We start from the raw sequence: 20,143 nt of genomic DNA, 5'->3' as shown, positions 1-20,143 counted from the left end.
ATTAACAAAAATTTTTATTGATGATAGTGATTCTATGGGATTGAATGCAGCTCCGTAACCGTAAGAGCTAGGGAAAAATTGATGGCACGTTTTTGACCTCGATTTTCAAAGATCGTCCCTCTATTTTCTTTTGTTTTCGAGTTATAAGTGAAAACTCATTTTCGACTCTCTGAACTGATATGAAGTTTCATTGATATCGAAAAACAAATGTAACATTCTCATACACTTCTTTATGTGGATTGAAGTAGCGCAGTCAAAGATTTTTTCAGTCCGCCACTTGTGTGATATAATAGTAACTTTAATTTTTTTAATATAAACCCTATGTTTTTTTATTTACTTTCATTCCAGATACTCATTTAAAATAAATATGGAATGCATCGCTTTCAGGAAATTTCGTAAACCTGAATTCCAATGAATATTCTTTCAATTAGTAGATAACTTATTCACTAGTAATAGTAATAGTAATAGTAATAGTAATCTGTATTCATGCTTTACAATGATTTATCGTTTGCACTCGTCAATATAAGAATCTGCTGTATGCATACAGCAATGTAATGATAAATATGACAAATATAAAATCTATAAATAAGTACAATAATCATTAAAAATGCAATAAATAAATAAATAAATAAATAAATAAAGTACCTACTACAGCCTTTTCAAAGACCTTCACAAATAAAGACGCCTGTGTACCAGACCAGTATAGATCGCTATTTCATCATTTCATTATAATATTATGAATGAAAATTAAAAAAAAATGGAAGTCACTGAAGTAGCAGACTGAAAAAATTACTGCATGCAACATAACAAATGTTACATTTGTTTTCCGATATCAGTGAAACTTTACTAATTAGCCGCAAAAATTCAAAAAGCCGAAAAATGAGTTGTCACTTATAACTTGAAAACAAAAGAAGATCAATCCCATCATATTTTGCCCACCCTGTAATCGAATTTGCTGTAGGTATGCGTCTAATTAAACGACATCTCATTTTCTCTGCCAATTTTTTTGCAGTTGAAAGGAACGACATCATTTAACAGAATGGTCAAGGTAAAGTGCTAGGTCTGCCTGAGGGTGTCACAAAACAAATTGATGCAGTTGAGTATATGAGTATAATCCAAAGTATGGAAATAAGTCGGCTTTGAGGCGTTTCAGGTTTAGAAAAAGTGGCGAGCATGCCGAAAATTATCAAGGATGAGGACATCTTGGATAGTTTGATCACATAATTACTGAACACCCTGTGTATTGTTATTGTGCTTCGAGGCGAATATAAATGGATGAATCAAGAGAGTCGAATCTAGAATTTGAACTGACTCTGCCTGAAATTGCACAGCCTGGAAATATAATAACTGGAAATCTCCCCGAAGAAATCGAATGACATATACGGAAAATACTGTGCCGATTTTACGAGCTGGAAACAAACAGGGAAGACTAATTCCTTTCAGGAGAATGTTTTGTTAGCCTATTTTTATGAATTGTCAACGAAATGGAAATGATCAACTTTGTGGAGAACGTATTCGACGTTGAAAGCAACGATACACTCAGTTTTCATCTTAACCCCGCTACAGATTATGCTTTTCAATTCAGGATTTCTGTTTTATACATAATAGGTTTTCTTGAATCGATCTTTTTTTCGAAATCTTTCCGATTTAATGTAGGAATGTAGGAATTAATGTGGGAAAGTTATTCCCACCAAAAAGGTGATGTCTTCGAGATTAACAAAATTTATTATGTATCCTACTGAGTGACATTAGATTCATTAGAATAAGTGTAACAATTAGGAGGAATAATTTCCATAATTTGGATCTCACGGCAATATGGAAGTCTTTAATCTAAAATGATAACATTTGCAAGAATTTTGAGGTTTTCGAAACTGCAACATTTTGCTCTTTCTGTTTTTATAATATTATATTTATTTTATAATATGTATTCAATGTGAAAGTTCATTCAATATTTATTAATTCAATAAATATAAATCCTCAAAGGTATTCATAAAGAAATTATTTATAGAAAAATTATTATCAGTATTATTCATCACATCAACAATTTTTTATTTCCCGTTACTGTAAGTGCAATAGCTGTCAAGCAACTACTTCCCTAAAAATCGACAATTCCATATTCTAATAATCAAAACTTACTTGACAATCTTAATAAAGATGTCTCTGTTTTTTCCATTTTTCATTCAGTATTTGGGCATGGGTGTTATTTGTATTCATGGTATTATTTTCGGAATCGTTCAGTTTCGATGAGGTCAGAGACCAGATAATGAGATTATTCATTCCGTTATTGGCATTGCAATAACTTTTATTGATGACAAACAATGATATTCAGTTTCGAAATATGATATCACAAGAGAAATAATAGTTTTTATAACCCATTAAATCTTGTGTCAACAACAGATAGTTGATTTAATGGTCTTTGATTATTCTTGTTAAGCATGCTATGAGACTGAAAAGTTCAGAATTTCAAACGATTTCTCCATCATAAGCGCTTTATTTGTTAATTGGGGAACGGCATAATTCATAATTGAGTTGAACGCTGGAGAAAATTCATGAGGTGGTTGTTCAAAACTATAAATAATTCCTCAAATCCAAAGCGGCAATGTGTGAGAAAAGAGTGTGTAATAAAATTCAAAACTTGTGACGTGACGTCCAGAGAGAGAAGTCGATTTCATTTTCAAATCTGCCATGATATTTCGTAAATAATTCCATTTCATTTCATTCTAACTCTTCGTAGCAAAGAAAATGTGGGCGAATTTTTAAAATTGCAAAACAGTATTGATTCCTTAACTTACAACGGTTATACGAATGACTGGGATATTTTAGGTTTTGCTGATGTACAGGAGCTTCCTAAAAATTTATTATTCTGAAGAAATTTTTTTATAATCCATTTCAAGTCTGCTGCGAAGTGGAAGATGTTGACAATTTGTTCCGAATACCTCGAAATATAGTGAATAAACTATGTAGCATATGCCCAGTCGTTGCAGTCGAAGTTTAACGAACTAATAGCAATTGTCTATGTTCATCATCCAACATTTGTTCTGATTTCTGAAACCTGGCTCCACCCTGGTTCACTATTGAGGACCAATTTGTTGCAATGTCGATCTTCAGGCAGGACAGTGCGACTATTATAGTCGGAAGTGGTGTATGAGCATAAGTTGCAGAAGAGTTCGTTGATTCCTTTTCATAAACGATTTCAAATGTCGATTCACCAGGAATCGATAATTCATTTATTGAGAAAGGAAGATCCTGTGTTTTCAGCATCCATTTTATTTATAGATCACGTCCTTGCCAATCTAATGAAGACATAAAAGTTCACCTCCGTGATCTTTCCAACACCAAACAAAACTTACTTGTAGCTGGTGACTTCAATATGCCCGACATTCAATAGCCTACTTCCTCCAGAACATGAAACTCATCATCAGAATGATTAAGAATATAATTAGTTCGTTCATAAGAGAGCAAAAAATTATTTAAATATGTGAGATCAGCCCTCGACTTGATCCCAATAATTGTTAACAACCATAACAACAGTATAAGTTAACAGTGCTCTGATTCCTGTCTGCAAATGTGCTAGCTGATTGTTTTGCCTCCTCCTTTACTCGAGGAAATAGCAGTGCCCCTGAGGTGATTGGTCCATACAATGCTTATGAGATCGGAAACATAAGTTTTCCTTCGCTAAACTTGTAAAGAATTGTGCAGGACTTCTTTCATATATCTTCTTTCTATTTTGTTCACAAGTTCATTTGAGACTGCTCACTTGACTTGGCGTAGTGCATTGTTGACTCTGATATATAAGAAGGGAGACAAAAGTAATGCTGCCAATTACCATCTTATCAGTTTGGTTCCGGTTATATCAAAGATATGCTAGAAAATTATTCATGAGAGAGTCCTTCATTTCGCCATTGAAAACCAACATTTACCGAATAGTCAGCATGGACTAGGTCAGCAACCCAGGACATTCTGTCGTCAACAACCTTCTCTAGTGCTCCTAGTCGAGGTCCTTTGATAGATCAAATCCAATAGACTTGATCTTTTTGAATTTTTCATACGCATTTGTTCATGTACCTCACAGACTTCTACATAAAGCATAACACATCAAATTTCATCACCCTCTACTCTATTGGACTGAGGAATGACTTGCGCTCTCATCATCAAGTGGTGTTCCACAGGGGTCCGTGTTGAGGCCACTTTTCTTCCTCCTCTATATCTCAGATTTACCTAAGATCTTCCAATCTAATGGTGGATTTATACAGAGTTATTGGGAACTAAGACATATGAAAGAAACCAATGTAATGGACAGACGGCGATCACGTATACATCATCTGACAATTAGATGTGATCTTCACATTTAGTTTGGGACTGACCTCCTGAAGCTGAGCCATGACAGACGTCTTCGAGGTCATAATGGAAGGAAAATTTTAAATGTTCACAGAGGAGAAATTTTTGTTCTAACCGGGCGTTTGTTGACACATGGAGGTTTGTGTTGGTATATGCCTTCAAGAATAGTTATGACCGTTGTGTGCGTAAATGTAATCTCTTCTTTGTTTTTATAGTTCTTTGGACTCATGGCTTGAGTTAATTTTTTGAACTGAAAACAGATTTACATAATTTTCGTTAACATCAACTTTTTACTTTTCTTTGAATAAATAAAAATACAAATAATACGATATGATATGAACATGCTCGAGAATCACATGCTACTTTTGAGCATGTGTATCAGTAGGTATTTTTTGCCAAATTTATAGCCAAAATATCATCGCCTACTAGATAGGCTCAGCAGAAGAGTATTGCCATTTTGGAATCCAAAATGACTTACGTGGTAGAGAATCATAAACAGAGTCAACCAAAAATTAATGGATATTTCTATTCGTACTGTTTCATTCTTCGAATACGGAATATCGAATACCTATTAAAATACTTTTTTGTCTATTCCTTAATGATCTTTCTTTTTGGATAATATTCAATGCAAGGCTAAAAGAAATTGATATCTCTGAATTGTTCTCATCAAAAGAAGCTCGGTTTTCTTCAATTGAATATAAGTCTTCTGCATTGAATATTGAATACTCATTTCATTATTTTAGTTTTCATCTGACTGCACCAGAAAGGGAGAAGTTAATGTTGAATGCAACATAAAACAATTCGCTTCGAGGTAATATAAATATGTTTTCCTGCCTAAAGTTTTCAAAAACATTCGTTTCATTGGCGATATACAAGGTTAGTCTTTGACTAGTTCGAATATTTTAACAGTATATTCTTGAGGTCCAAAGAAATACTTTTTTCCTTGATCAGTTTTTTCGGAGCGGTTTAAAGATATATGCTGTTGGAAATTTATTTTTAGTTCTATCTCACAAACGTTTTTATCGAATGAAATGAATTCCTAGTTTTTCATTTATTCGATGAATTATTTTCGTACACAAGATATCAACCCCGTCTTCCAGTTTTATCATTATGACCATTAAATACCATAAAAGTAACAAAAATTCTAAGAACCAAACTCTTGAAACTAAGTTGGATGTTATACATATAATGAATATTTGAACGTTTTGTGAAATATAAGTATAATGCACCGTTTTCGAGTAATGTTCAAAATTAAAAAGTATCTATGAAATCTGAAAAATTGGGTACTTTGTCTGATTACAACTTTGTTTAAAAGATCCACAGATGTGTAATGTCACAGATTTAGCTAGTTACAAGTTGTAACAGAGAAAATATGTGGACGTATGTATGTTGATGATCAAAAATAAATAATATCTATGAAATTCGAAAATTTGGGTACTTTGACCGAATGCAACTATTTTGAAAAGGTCAACAGATGTGTAGTGTCACAGATTTAGATAGTTATTCTGAAGGTAATCATATTTTTCCAAGGGGTGGCACATCTCATTATGAAAACTTAAAATGGCAATATATTTTTATAAGGACCGAATCGGAAAAAATGTTATAAAAAAAGAGTGTTTCTTTTGACCTTAAGAATCTACTGTGTAACGTGGTTTACTCGGAGAAACTTATCTCGAGCGCCAGCTATTCTTTTCACTAGGAAGAATAGCAAACCTACCAGAGTAGCTGCTAGTCGGAGGCAGAGTTCGCTGTTATCTAGGGTGGTGGCGATAACGGAGTAGTCAAAATCAAATTATGTACCAGTTTATTCACACCTTCGGAAACTGATTATATATACAACGGAAATATGTGTAGGTATGAAATATGAGCGAATCGATCAGCAAACATACATTCGGGAAATTCGATCCGATCACGAGACCTTTATAAAGTGTATACCGGGTACAGTGAAATTCAAAGGTTTTTCAATAAAATGCGCCAACCAGAACTGACGAAATGGATACTAAGGATGACCTCGCAAAGTGAAATGACTTGCTGTACGGTATCGCGATGTAATTAATTGTATTTCTCCAGAAATGAAAGAAACACAACCAGGGCGGATCTACTCAAGACTTTTATTCGCTACCCCAAGGGCTACGCTCCATGACTGATAGCGAAGAAAAGGTCTATTTTGAGTGCAACTACGGCTACGGGATTTCACTGACGACGAGCGGTACCTCTTATTCTCTACCCCAAAGGCTTACGCACCATGACTGATAGAAAAGAAGAGATTTCTATTTCAACACTTATGACGCGGGAATGCGAACAGGGGAGTTGACGGGACTTCCTCTTCACTACCCCAAGGGCTTACGCACCATGACTGATAGCGAAGGGAAAAGTCAGACTCGCGAAACAGGGTAAAGTACGGCAAAGATAACAGAAAGCGATAGAGTACAGCAGTGTCAAAGAAGTAACCGGTGTAGGTTTAATAGAGAAACTGAACGGTATAGACGGGGACCTACCTCCTTTATTCAAGGCACTCGCGGAAAACGAAAAATAAAAATCAATTTCTAAGGGCACTATCTCCGTAACACAGAATTTATTCTTAATTCGCTGATCGGCTCGTCGGGCACACAATCGCAGAGACAAGAGAAAAGAGAGTAAAGAGTGTAAAGAGACAAAAGAGAGTCAAGTGACAAAAGAGTAAATGAGACTAAAGTGCCCGTCGCGGGGGAAAATCTGCTTTTATAGGCAAATCCCCCCACACGTTAAAAATCTGAAAATTTCTGAATGCGACAAGAGTGAAAAACGTCGTCAGCTCCGGTTTATCGCATATCAACATCAGAAAAACGTCGAAATCTTCAACGGCATGCAAGAAAAGCAATGTTTAACACAGATAAACGGTTTTTTACATTTACTCTGCCTATCGGAATGAATGGACTGAAGATTTGAGAATTAAATATTTTCAAAGGCGGAAATGTGAAATGAAAGGAATGCACTAAAATGAACTCCAATTTTCTCAGAAAATTGGGATTCATTACAACTGTTACAATATATTGTGCTAGTCAAATACTCACCCTGTATAGACAATTTGTAGCTGGGGATGATTTTATCATTGATGTGATTTTTTAATCAACCAATTTTTCATTATAGGGATTAAATGATTGAAATTATTGAAATAAAATTTAAACTTTTTTGTGTATTTTGAGGTTATTGATGTTTTGGAAGTTATTGGAAACACCGCTTTTTCGTAGGGTAGTAACTTAATAACATGTAATAATTGATACGTGCTTTTCACCTATTTTAAATTGCCCTATGTAAAATGTATGGTTTTGATAACGCTACAAAAACATCCATTTCTCCTAAAGTCTATGTCATGGACCTCAAAAAACATGAAGTAGAAATTCGAATTCTATAAGTTTAACCATTTCATCACCATTATAAAAAAAGGTTTATGAAAGACCAATCAATGACCTAATAATTCTCAGCAATAAAAAGTCAATCCATTTCTGGCACAATAGGGTCGCGATTTAATAAAGTTAACTACCCTCCAGCCTACGCAGAAGGTGCATGTCAAACTCCTCATTCATACATGAAAAGTTGCGTCAATAAATTTGACCTGTTCGAGCATTTTTCACCAAAAATCAAATACCGAAGATATGAATTTTGTTCGTTACTTTTTGCTCACTCTTTGTATGAAAATAATAATTTCTATCGAATAAAACTCAATCATATGAATTCTTGCCGAGGGATGATGTGATCTCGTAAAGAATAAAAGGATTTGAGGACGACTTCCACGGATATTATGATATGTTGAATGAATAAAGCATCGAGCATCAATAAGAAAGGCATACTTCCGAGTAACTCAACTTCTTACATTCAGGAGATTAAAGAAGATGAAAAATCCATTTCCTACTTCCAGAGCCTTCCAGGGAATCTTGCTTCAGGATAAACAAGAATTCACACTTAGATTTCAGGTCTTCGTATTTATATGATGAATTTGAGATGAGAAACCCACTTGGAAACTAATCATTTTAAAGAACCATTTTATGTAGGCATTCAGGAGGATCACTTGAGAATGTTGAAGAAGGCTGGCAGATTTATCGAGCGATAGTAGTAGAAACAGATATAGGTACACTTCACAATTTTAATAGAATTATCCCAACAATACTGAATAAATTGAAAACTCTGGAAGATTTTATGTACCGCATGAATGAATTAATAGATTCCTGAAAGGTGAAGCCTATCCATCGAATTCAAGAAGAGCTGATTCCTAATTTTCTACACTGAGAAAAATGATACGGTTTACATTTAATAAATATTTATTTGATCCGAATTTATTTACTATAAATTTAATAAGCCAATAATAAATAAACGTGATTTCCCTCAAAGAAATTCAGAAATTTCAGTTATTTATAGTTAATGAGAAATTTATTAGAGCCTAATTTATTTGGTCCAAATATTATTTATTTAATAGAAATGAATATCGTTATGTTATCTTAGTCTAAACCTTTATTTCCCAGAAATATATAGTTTATAAATAATCTATTTATTTTTGTTAACATCAAAAAAAATTTTATTTGCCAGCTATGAAATCATTCTCGACTTGTCGAATCTTGTCGACCAATAGATGGCAAGCGTCTCTATTGGTCAAGCAAGGCGTCGGTTCTAGTATTCAGTCTACTATTGAAATTTGATGCAATAGGAGATTTCCAGATTATTTTGAATATTATATATCCCTGATTTTTTTTTCTTGTGGCTTGAGAGTTTGAACAAGCTTATTAGAGCGGTTTCTACAAATAATTTCTTGTCTATGGTGTTAAAAAGAGTGAGTGGAGACAGTGGAGTGAAGTGAAGTGAAGTGGGTTTAGTGAGTGTTTTTAATTATGTGGAGAACATTCTAGAGGAGGAAGGATTACCCCATTCGAAAAAGGTCAATTTTTTGAGGATTCAATCAGACGCAGGAGAAGGTTGGTTATTTTTTATGGTGCTGATGATATGTCTATGACTTATTTTGTATTTTTTTGTTATATTTTGTGATAATGATAATGATACATGTCAAGCTTTTTCGAATTTGTCTTCTTTAATAATAAATTAAAAATGAATGTATTTTCATTGGAGAGTTTTGATTATTCTTTTATTAATGGACTGAATTCAATAGGTTCATCTCTCAACAAACCTGATAATAACTATTAAGAAAGTTCATTATTACTAATAACGAAGCTTATTATATATTAACGAAAAACTCAATTCATTAGTAATAAATATATTTCAATATATTAATAAATAAGAAATATTTATTTAAGGATATCCAATAAAGCATTTATTTCTGAGAAATAAAGATTCATTACGCCATATTCGAATATAGCCCATATTACGTATTAATAAATATGCATTATAGTTAATAAATTGTTTTTTCAGTGTAATTACTACGAGGATGTATTGATATCTAGTTAGCCTAGATAAATTCCATGCTTAAAAAAATATTGCGTTACCATAGCAACGAACAATAACTCATTAGAAGTGTCAATGTGAAGTTTGAGGTCGAAAAAGTAAACCAGAGTTACGCAATAAATTAAGAGAAAGAAGCGTCCACCGAAATTGTGAAAATCGAAAAATTGGTGTATCGAGCCACAATCGAGTACCTGTATTTAAAAGGGTTAAGAGGTAAGCAGATTTACGAAGATATGCTTAATACCCTTGGTGATCAATGTTCTTCGTATGACCGTGAAAAATTTCACTGCAAGCTTCAAAAGAGGCAAATTTTCCATTGAAGATGATGACCGATCGGGAAAGCCAGTTTCTGTTTCAGTCCCCGAAAATATCGATTCAGTTCATGACATGATTTTATCTGTCGAATTGGGCTAAAACGGATATTTGAAGAACTGAATATTTCATACGAACGCGTTCATCATATAGTTCACGTCAATTTTAACATGAGAAAAATTGCTGCAGGTTCGGATGTTGAACAAAAGCGTGCAAAAGTAGAAGCTTCGTGTTCGATCTGTGCTCGATTTGAAAACGATGTAGACTTCTTTAACCGAATTGTTACTATGTATGAGACTTGGGTACGTTTCTACGATCCAGAAACACAGCAACAATCGATGGAATGGCGACACTCTGGTTATCCGAGACCTAAGAAGTTTCGTGTCCAAAAATCTGCTGGAAAAGTTCTTGCTTCAGTTTTTTGGGGGTGCCATGGAGTAATCATGATTGATTTTTTGGATAAAGAGAAAATACGCGGAAAGCTATCCAAAGGTGTTTTTGCAGGACAACGCCCCTGCACACAGATCTCATGTTGCCATGCAAAAAATTCGTGATTTAGGGTTTGAATTACTTGAACACCCCCCTTATTCACCAGATTTGGCTAAATCCAACTATCATCCTTTCCTCAACTGAAAAAAAGTTTAAAAGGTCGTAAATTTTCTTGCAACGAGGAGGTAATAAAGGCTGTGGAGGTCTGGTTTGCAGAGCAAGAAGAACCATTTTTTTTTAAGGGTCTAGAGACGTTGCAGGATCGCTGTAATAAATGTATCCAATTAAGAGGAGAATATGTTGAGTAATAAAATATTTTGACATTAAAATTTTGTTTTGTTCTATAGTTGGCTAAGAATTTTTCAATATATCCTCGTATTATTTCGATTATACCTATTAGGTATATGTTATATAGCACGGGCAAGTTAAATGAAGTTTGCGACAACTTTCTGGGGGGTTAAGGGCTTAACACTTTTGGGGACCACGAAAATTTTCGCCTTTTTTTTTGCTTTTTTGCAATTTTCAGTGTAGAAGATGTTGCTTAGTAGATATTCTGGGACTGCGAAAAGGACATTGGTGACTGAATTGAGACCAGTTTCTATTATATACCAGCATCAATTTTTTGGATCTGATATTTTGGACTTATCTATACATCTGCACCTGTAGAGATGTGGCATCAATAATGGTTAATGAATTGCCGTATCAGCTATATCATACTCTAGAACCTAGAAAGGATTAAAGATAATAAGTCATCAAACTGCTAGTATGCCTGAAGGGAGTGCTTTTCTACAGCTACTTCTGTGGCATACTTATTAGGTTGAAGTTGGCTTTGGAGAGGGCCTGTTGCTTTGGGATACATGAAAAGAGAAAGATTGTTCTGGAGGTCTGGACTTTTTTCAAATGTATTCATGAACTTCATTTTTCCCTGCCTTTGTTGATCGATTGTTGCTGAACCTCTTGATTGATTCAAACGATTTTGATTTCATTTGAAACGCTATTTTCTTTGTTACAAAAGATGTAGGTACAAATTTTTTGTTCTCCTCAGCGAAAATGCCGAGGTTTTTAGGTCCCCAAAAGTTGAGCCCTGGCAGAAAATTGTCGCAAACTTCACTTTTTCCATAATTGATATGCCCTTTCTCGTTTGAAACCATTTTCAGCTTTTAAGCACTTTTAAGGAAGCATGGCTCTTTTTCGACCTAATTTGCCTGGGCTAATATTCTTTACGAGGTGTCAATTCCTAACCGATTCTGAGTCATTGTCACAATAAGGGATTCAATATTTCCACTAATACTTGACGAATAATGAACATGCTGGCAGATGAAACTGGATAGTTTTGATATTTTTGCTAAGGAATGCAAAATTTCTACCGATTCCTTATCAAGTTAAAAGAAAATTACACTTGAATCACCTGGTATACGAATCACCTGGTATACGAATCACCTGGTATATGAATCACCTTATATATGAACACATTTTCGAACCTTGCTTCTAGATTCCACGCTTTCAATTTTCACACTGTCAGCACCCTACTTCTCCCATTGTCAGTGGCTTTTCCACCCCGAATGATGGATTTATTATTAGTAAAACCTGCCCGAATCGTATAGCTCAAAAGAGTTCGAAAGAGTGGATTCACCAATCAATTGTAAGGAGGCCTGTTCAGGGTACCCTTGGAGAGGTTTTTAATGAAGCAGATATGTCTGATATGAGGCAAAGCGCACCGTGGATCTTTTTGGGCTCGATTTCATAGGTAACTGATATCTCGAATCGAAGTCGGAAAATGGAATATTCACGGTATATTTCCCTTATGCTTTTTGTTACCCTATATTCGTATTATTAAATTGTGTTTTCTTAACAGGTAACATAATAGGTATGCTAATATTGCTATATTCCTTTCAGCTATATTCGCAAATCTCATGTCACGCGTATTTCACGAAGTTTAATTCTGGATTTCGTGTCTGCAGTGGCGGCTCGTGGTCATGGATCAATTATTGTTGATATTGAGTATTTATGAAGTTTTTTCAAAATAACTGCCTACCATAATACCGTTACAGTACGTTTTTGTTTCGTCTAATATTCAATGAATTTAACTGAGTATGAAAATGGTTCAATATAAATATTCAATGTTTATTGAAGGACATTTTGCGTGGTGCCCGCATTTTTTTGACAAAAAATTCATTTATATTGTTTGAATATTATTTGTTAGACAAGATAATGAGTTTATAACTTCTAAGCAAACAATTTTTTTATCTGCATTCCTGTTGTGTTAGAGGGTCCAAAATAATTTTGATATTTGAAATAAGTTTGAGACTTGAGGGTTCATTTTTTTTCTCACGATAAATGTAACCTGGTAAATAGCAGGAGGTTACATTTATATGGAAGAACAAAACCATCGTTTTTAAAGGCAAAATAATATTTATAAAAATAATATCAAGTACCATTTCAGAATGTTTTATGTTAAATACTCAATAGTTGACTTTGAGTATTAAACTAGTTCAATAGGTACTCAATTTTGACAAAGAAAGAAGGTTACATTTATAGTTAGGAATAAAATGGCCCATATGTTTAATGAAAAAGCTGGTTTCATCAAAAGGATACTGTCATAACATTATGTTTCAGCAATATGTTTTTATTAATATTTCAATTGTGAAAGAGCTACATTTCATTATCCATAAATATCACGGAAGTGTGTCTCTTTCATATCCTGCGAAGAATATTCACCAGGTGCTAGAAAATAAATATTCTCAAAAAATGGCTTTTGTTTCTTATCCTGACATTCTTTTTAGTATATTTATTATTCATTGATATTATGTGTTCTGTTTTCTGTCACATATTAGTATATTATTATTACACCATTATAATTTCGAAAATTATTTTTCTCTGATCCACAACATCAATTCTGAAATAGACTTAAGTTCGTAGTGACATGTTACCCCCTAATCAAACTATAAACTAAACTACCGATTTTGTCTTGATTCATATCCTTTTTCTTATTCTCAGTCATTTTACATAATTCCGTCAATATGAATTTTGGCGAAGTGTTTATATTTATTATATTTTTCTTCCGTACGTTTAGTTAATTTTTGTGTGTGGTTGTTTCTACGAACCAAAGCGTTATCTTATCGTCTTGCCTAAATGTCCGCTATTTTCGATTTTTCAACCGAAAATGTTTTTAAACAATTGATTTTGAATATTGAATGGGGAATTCTCCTCAATTTCGGTTATCACAGCATATGCAAGTTCAAACTGAATAATTATGAGTTTCATTCATGCATTTTTCAAATGCACCGCGGAAAATATTCAAATATGAGGTTTTAAAATTTAAATAGGTTCGTTTCTAGTTAACGATTTGGTTACAGCGCCTTTTAGAAAATATAAAGAACAATGGCTTCTTTATGAAATAACAGATGTTGATTCAGCCGTCATAAAAATCCCATAAAATTTTACGACCTTCCTCTTCGTCGCAGACTTCATAGACAGCCATCTTTGTCTATCTCATCAAGATAGTGTATTTGTTGTCCTTTATTATCAACGCATATTTCAGTCGATGTTGCCAACTTGTGCAATAGAAACGAAACGTTTTAAATTTTAAATTCTCATTTTTATTTTTCGTTTTTAAGTACTTGAAATAATTTTTTTTGGGAAATGATAATTTCAAAATGTGACGTTTCAAAGATATTTCATAAAAAATACATCATTTTTGTCAGAAGGAGTACCTACTCCCTATTTCGATCACCGCCATACTTATTGATGTAGAAGTCACGGGGAAATTTCATTCTGTCTGTTCGACTCTCTAACTACCAAAATTAAAAATCTAGAAGTAGGAACTTGAAATTATGAGGGTAGGTTTAGGCTTAGGATTGCTGACCTCGTTAATGCCGTTAATGGGCAGAATCTGGCCTATGGTTTCGGAGCTCTTGACTAACGTCAGTGCGTTTTGCATTTATTTAGTTCTTTCTTGAAATTGACGATTATTGTTTTCTTTCAGGAAATTTGAAGTCAGCCTTGAACTCAACGAAAAAGATACTTTGCCGTCGGATGAATTTGTAAGTATGTCATTCCACTTATGTTCGATATAACTGCTTTTTTTCAACGATGAACCGAATTCCATGATTCACTCTAGAAAACGCACGTTGGGTTGAACTACTGTTCAACAAACTTGTGGAAATCAAGTTGAGCAATTTCTGAAAAGTCGCAGTGATTTGATTGGAAAATCTGCATACAGGGTTGGGCATAAGCCGGGAATAACATTAATATTTCTTCAACCTATAACTCAAAATGAAAATGCTGAAACGATTTCCAATTACCCTCATTACAGTGGCGGATTTACATATTTGCCGCCCTTACCAAATACTACAATTATCTAGTTCAAAGTATCAATGACAATTATGTGTCAGTGAAAATGAAAATTTTCGTTTTCTAGACTATGGTACTCATAATTAAAATTATTATTAGTTATTTGTCACACAGTGAAATACATTCAGTAAACGTAAACGTAATTAAATAATTTTTTCCGTGGACCTTTTAATAATAGCACTGTTTAACGTACACAAAATTAGCTGTTGATGAACACTTTTATTGGTTAATTTCCTATTAATGCATTATTGTCATGGGTAATCGAACATAGAAGTATTCAGCAGCTTCCCAAATAATTATTTTCTTTGTACGTCGCATTGATTTTCGTAGTACCTAGCTGGTGAATAGAGAAGAGGTGAATTGTGGAGGTTGCAGAAAAATTATGATGGTTATCTTGTATCTTGTAATCAACTCGTTTATTAATTGAGCGATTAATGATCTCGAACATTAACGTGCTCGCTTCGCTCGCACAATATCTCAATCATTAATCGCTTTCATTAATAACCTAGTTGATTAAATAACTATTATTGAGTATATGGTTTAAAATACAATGGATATATCTTCAAATTAAACAGAAGAAGAGATTTATTTATCATTAAGTATGACACGCCTTTGATAAAAATAACACATGATCGTGTTGGTACCCAACAACAATATCGACGAATAAGTATAAAAACAAACATCAAATCGAAAAACAAATAGCAACAATATCAATTGAGGGATTTCAGCGTTTTCATTTTGACTTATCTTGATTGAAGAAATAATACAGTCACCATAATATCTAAACTACAAAAAGGGTTGGAATCATTATTATTTCTTCAATCAAGATAAGTTAAAATGAAAACGCTGAAATCCCTCAATTGAAATTTTGATACCTTTATACTTATACTTATACTGAAATACAAGCATTTGAAAGCTATTTTTTTATACCCAATGGGGGAATCTCGGAAACTAAATGAGTAAGAGCAAACACATGGAACCTTTCCGACCTCTTCTACAGGGAAACAAAGAATGGTGAAAACCATATCCTCCTAGGATCCTTTGTTTTCGAGTTATTACCAAAAAATTGAGATTTTGATTATTTCGAAAAGTTCTCATAACTTCTTGTCATTGAAATTACAGATCTGAAACTTGAACCTGCAGGTACTTTTTTACATAGAATTGACTGACAATCTTGAGAGCTCGGAATGGTGTCATTTGTTTTGCTCTATCTCAACTTGCTTCCGAGATCCCCTCACTAGACATCGATTTTGGGACACCCTGTAGTTCGAGTGAGAAAGGCTTTTCTTACTCAAAAAGGTAAAAAATTATCTAAAAATCGCCTTAGCCAAGAAAATCTAAACGATTCGTCAGAACTTATGAACATAGAATATTGGATTTTGATCTGATTTAAATGTGAGAATGGAAGGTTTGTCCGATGCTCAATTGCTCTATTGATTGAAGTAACTACTTGGTACTTGAACTCCTCAATAATGATTTAATGAATATTGAAGATGTTTAATTTTGAATGAGAATTTCCACTCGCCGTCGACTTCGTGAGAACGGTTTGGGCTTTCCCAGAAATATTATCCCTGATTATTATGTAGGTACATCCATAAGGTATACACCCTGGGGAATTATTGTATATTCACTTGTCTAGGTTGTATACGCTGAGCTCTATTATCATGAAACAATGCAAGCCTGGAACATTTTCCATCCAAGTTTTCATCTATTGTGACACCCTCCATTTTCCCACAGAAAACTTGAAGAATTGGAATTTTCACCAGTGGGCTGAAACGCTAAAAGTGGTTTCTTGTCAGGAGCGTCATTCGAAATGGCGCCGAAGGAACATTTTTTCCTCTTTTTCCACATTAAGAGGTTTTCGAAACTTGCAGTCACCCTCACAAATTCAATAGAATTCCAACAAGGTGATCGGCCCTTTCTATAAATTTTTCGAATGTCTGACAGTTGGAGTTTCCTTATGAATTCATAGTTACAGGAAATCGTTTCATCGCGTAATGAACGAAGCTTCATTCTGTCTGATAATTTGAAATGATGGGAAATTTGTGAATCAGATGAACCTAATGATTCGATTGGTCGGATAACCCGAATCAAGGGTTTTAATTATCGTTTGATTAGTTTTGCATTCCATTTATTCCATCAGGAAAGGAGATGAGTGAAAAATCTGTGTTACGGAGAATTTTTAATCACTCGAATGTTGTAATCCTCGAAATTCGACGACTAGTCTCTGGAGATTTTTTATGAATATCAAAAAGATTCGTAATTGAATGAATCGACTTAATAGTCAACATCTGAATAACGAGAGAATGTTTTAACTCTTTTTCCGAATGATGAGTGACTGAATAACTATTTCAATTAATAAATTATTAATTAATTAATTTTTACTGAATGTTCCAAACTGATGGAAATAGCCAAATATATCATACGATAAGTTTCTGTCATCAATATATTGCCTCACGTCGATTAAGGGAAGGAAATCCTAGATGTAAATATATACTTCTAAATTCCAAGGAAAGTAGCCAATTTTTGAGAACATTATAATACCAAAATATCTGTATATACAGATTCTCACAACAGCAGAGTTCATACTTAAACTAAGTTCTGTCGTAGAAAATAATCGAATCAATTGCAACGTAATTAAAATTAGGTACTTACATGACTGATTATACAATTTCATGAGTTATATTCTTCAACAAGCTGTACTGGTCCGTTTCGCAGGACCAATTTTTCAAATTCTTCCTTCAACACAAAAGAGAGTACATATTACTTGATATGACTCAAATAATGCGTTCTCTCAAAAATGCCTGAAAGAATCTCACTGCTATTCTATTTGTAGATGGATGATACATCTTTTACATCTAACGTCGACCATATTTTGTAATTTGCTATCATTCAAGTCGCAATATTGATCCAAAATATGTCTTCAGAGGTAGGTATTCTTGATAAATTAAATGCTTTAGAGTAATTTGAGAAAAAAATAGATATAATTTCATAAACAGCAAATTCTTAAGTATTCGCTCCGACAGTTGGATTCAATCACGAAGACACATGTGCTATCGCCTTAGGCTGGCCATACACTTATTTATAGGTATACCGCGTTTTGTCCGCCTCAAGAAGTTAACCTCAGCATACATATGTGCCACTACATCCGATGAAACTCCAGAGGTTTGTCGGCTCCAACTTTGAAGAAGATATTATTCTGTCCCCTTATGAAAAATTCAACTTTAACGCCCTCTATCTTTTTCCATAGCAATAATTGAGGCTTAGCCTATGTCCCAATAGTTATGAATCACCCTGTATATCGCGAACTATCAGTTGAAGGAAGATGCTGTCAAGAGCATTTTTCGTCAGGAATAAATGCCGAAGATGAAGGTCATATTCATTTGTATATTGATACATTTCAATACAGTCAAAAGACCTCTTCAAATGGAGCATATTGTCGAATCAAATTTACAATGTTGAAACTGATTATTATGTGTTATCCTTTGGAGTTGGATATATGGCATCGCTGACTTTTAGATAGAACTTCTTGAGCTCTACAAAATTCTAGTTGGTAATTTTTTTCATCTCTTATATTTATCTCAGCGTCCTGAATAATAGCCGGTCAGAAACGGACACCTTCCAACATTTTCATCATATTTCAACCGAAATCATTAGCAAATTCTACATATAAACCTTCCTCTTGAATCGCTCTATCTATTGAAAAAAACTGCTCCAAAATCCGTTGCGTAGTTTTGAAGATCCAAGTATACATAGGGACAGACAGTCAGACAGCAGGAAGTGTTTTATAATAAATTATTATTATGTAGTAATTTCCCAAAAGAATTTTTATATTCAAGTTTCAAGTCTCTATTATAAAATAGCTATAATATACCTCGAACACGACACGACTAAATTAAATTCGAAAGTTAAAGTTATAATCTGGATTCATAAGTTGGGATTGAAAATAAATCATATTATATTCCTTCTAATTTGAAATAGAGTGATCACGATTTTTCTCTCTACATTAAGGCATTGGATTCCATCTGGTAAATTTTTCTGCCCCTTATTATTCGTCGGCCTAAAGAAACAAAACACCTCTCCAACGAACAGGTAATCAATTAATTACTAATGAAGTACTCAATGCGCGTGAATATCCATTCGCTAATAGCGATAACATATATAGCAAGAAAAAAACCCTTCCACATATTCCTTCCTATAAGTCATTTTAATGAGCTACTACCCCCTATTCAATGCATCGCTCAAGTTGGAGAATATGCACCTTTAGCATCAATTTCTGAAAAAGCCTGAAAGCTTTTCAAACATCAGCATCGTAGGTCACTGCGACATTGCCATTATGGAATATGCATAAAACATCTTGAAAAATATCGTACACTATTCAGATTGAAATCGTTAGGAACTGGGTTCTCTTTTGTGTTGGAATCACATAATGAGGAGATTGTCTTTAATTATCGGTTCATTGGTAATGTTCCGTCTGCAGGAATGAATGGGAGTTTCATTGTGAATGCGATAATTGAAACAGTTGAACAGATTCCCAAATTAAAACCCGACAGACCATTATCCAAATTAAATTTTTTACCTTTTTAAGGTTACCATTGTAGGACTATTTGTCTTACACCGAGACCTTAATTCTGCAGGATCATTCTGAGCAGGCCAGACAAAAAATCAGATTTGGTAACTGTATACAGGGTGTTTCACCGCCATGGCATATGGGACGTTTATGGAAAACTAATAACAATTTTGTCTTGAAAATTTGGGGTGTTGAGATTTTTCATTTTGAACTTCTTCATAAAATATTCTCAGGACAACCTTCTACATTCTCATTTCACAAGGTACACTCAATATATCTTCGTATTAGGACACGATAAGACAAGAATTCTTGTCTGACGGTTCATCGACTACTGGCTATTTTGACACAAAATTTGAAGTTACTTTAAATTATCTTCATCAAACTTTATCCTCAACTTGATGCTCATCATCATAATTGCAGTATCCCGTTACCGAGAATAAATCTACAAAAACACTCAAAAACAAAACTATCGGTGCGATCAAACTTATAATTTCTTAGGGCTATTTGCGACTGTGTGCCTCCTGTGACTGTGTGCCTCCTGTGACTGAAGAGATCCAACCGTGACAGATCCTTTCACACTAGGGGCATGGATAGATCTGGCCCGCGCTGTATTCTTCTCGAGTCTCCATTATAACTGTGGACCAAAGACCT

The 20,143-nt window shown here is 33.9% G+C and overlaps 1 protein-coding gene across 2 annotated transcripts in view; it reads left to right on the top strand.

Moving 5' to 3' along the window:
• Nucleotides 1-20,143, top strand: part of LOC123312238 (PDF receptor) — a 95,183-nt gene that overhangs the window by 14,003 nt on the left and 61,037 nt on the right. For both annotated transcript variants that reach the window (XM_044896564.1, XM_044896565.1), the window contains exon 2: nt 14,555-14,612. The gene's annotated coding sequence lies outside the window, so the exon portion shown is untranslated. The remainder of the gene's footprint in view (nt 1-14,554; nt 14,613-20,143) is intronic.

Source organism: Coccinella septempunctata, chromosome 4 (genome assembly GCF_907165205.1).
Source record: "Coccinella septempunctata chromosome 4, icCocSept1.1, whole genome shotgun sequence".
In the NCBI taxonomy this organism is placed as follows: Eukaryota; Metazoa; Arthropoda; class Insecta; order Coleoptera; family Coccinellidae; genus Coccinella; species Coccinella septempunctata.
This window is presented reverse-complemented; position numbering and strand designations above follow the sequence as displayed.